Source organism: Belonocnema kinseyi, chromosome 7 (assembly GCF_010883055.1).
Source record: "Belonocnema kinseyi isolate 2016_QV_RU_SX_M_011 chromosome 7, B_treatae_v1, whole genome shotgun sequence".
NCBI lineage: Eukaryota > Metazoa > Arthropoda > Insecta > Hymenoptera > Cynipidae > Belonocnema > Belonocnema kinseyi.
In genome coordinates, this window is record NC_046663.1 from 7835324 (window position 1) to 7837558 (window position 2235).

Consider the following 2235-nt stretch of genomic DNA (forward strand, 5'->3'; position numbering starts at 1 on the left):
TCTCAAACTTTGAGAAATGCAAGAGCCGAAAGAAAACTACGTTTAAGTACAAAGCTTAACAATAAAAGATGTAAAAAAATATATTTTAACAATCAATTCCAATGGCATCAGCCGGTAACGTTGTACACGAAAATACGAAACCTGGCGGCCAGTAGGCGAGGCTCTAGAGGGTTCGTATTTTCGTGTACAACGTTACCGGCTGATGCCGTTGGAATTGATTGTTAAAATATATTTTTTTACATCTTTTATTATTAAGCTTTGTACTTAAACGTAGTTTTCTTTCGACTCTTGCATTTCTCAAAGTTTGAGACCGATATTTTATGTATAAAAACAGTTCGAACGTTCAAAAAATTTTGAGTTTCACAAAAAAGATGAAATAATTTTCAGTGAAGTTTCTACCAAAATGCAGTACCTAAACGTACTTTATTGCACTCTAATACATTTCCCAAAGTTTCAGCTCGATATTTTATTTACAAAAAAAGTTCTCAGGTTCAAAAAAAGGAGTTGGGCAACTTGCGTATGACCTACTTCGACGTGAGGTTAGAAAAGATTGCGTAACTTGTCCAACCCACAGGGAGAAATTGCTGTGTGTCTTTCTTCGATCCTGCATAACACAATACATTGTGTCCACAACAGCTTACTTGACACCAATTTTAAAAGGCAAACTGTCATGTGATCTTACGAAAAATCCAGACTGTAACAAATTCGTAGAAAGAGCTGCTAAAACGTAAACAAGTTCTCTTAATGGAAAACATACGTTTTCTAACCTCTTAGAATCTTTCAAAATATCCCAATATAATTCAAATCCTTCTGATTTTTTCAATCTTATTATTCTCTTATAAACCTTTAAATCACTACAATTATTTTTGGAATTTTTGCTAAATTTCAAAATACACTAAGCAGATCCAGGAAAATCAAACACGAAATCTTTAAAATCTTCCAGAGCATTCCAAAATTATTTCGAATTCTTTAAAAAAAATTTGAAACTCAATAATTAATTCAGAACTTTTAAGAGTACCATGAAATATTTTGAAGCCTCTTAAAATATTTCAAAATATTCCAATATCATTCAAATCATTCTGATTTTTCTAAATATTATTATACTCTTATAAACCTTCAAATCACTACAATTGTTTTTGGAATTCTTGCAAAATTTCAAAATGCACTAAGCAGCTCCAGGAATATCATAGAGAAAATCACTAAAATTTTCCAGAGCATCCTAAAATTATTTTGAATTCTTTTAAAAAAATTTGAGACTCTATAATTAATTCCGAACTTTTAAGAATACCATGAAATATTTTGAAACCTCTTCGAATGCTTCAAAATATCCCAATATCATTCAAATCCTTCTGATTTTTCCAACATTATTATCCTCTTATAAAACTTCAGATCACTACAATCATTTTTGGAATCCTTGCGAAATTTCAAAATACACGAAGCTGATCCAGGAAAACCCTTCAAATGATAGAAATCAATACAAAATTATTTGCAATCTATCAAAATATTCTAAGATATTTCACATTTTTTAAATCCTTTGATATCTTTCAAACTCTTAATTTTATTTGGAACTTTTCGAAATATCCTGCAAATTTTTTAATTCTTTGAAGTCCCTTTGAATGTTTCAGAATACCATAGGGTACTTCAATTTATTTGGGATCTTTTCAAATTCCTTGGAATTTGGAATCACTTATTTCATTCATTATTCATTAAATATTCATTATATGTATTTATATATTATAATATTCATTCAAAATTGAATACTTTGTATGAATTGAAAAATAAAAACTCATACGTACTTCCTGAATCGTAAAGAATTATTTTTTTCAGTGAAAATAATTACAAAATGAGTTTAAAGAGAAAGGAAATATGAGGACTAGGATGCTGACTATCTAACATTTCTCATTTTTCACTTCTTATTTGCTTTATTTTGTCTTTATTCTTCGTTTTTGTTGAATTATTTTCAGATTTAACACATACAAGGACAGGGCACCCATACATGGACGCTCGGTAAAGTTCGCTTGGCGATAGCAGAGTGCGCTGTATGTCGCCATTATGTAACGAGCGGAACTGAGTTTACGCGCGAAACAGTCAAATAATTTAAATTATGAAGTATAGGGTTGACATTAAAACGTACACTTGAAGATGAGAATTCAACGATGTCGAGTCCGTTTCCACAGTGAAGGGTTTGGAAACCCAACTCCCGCGATGAAATCTCGTTCTGAAAATCTCCTAAAT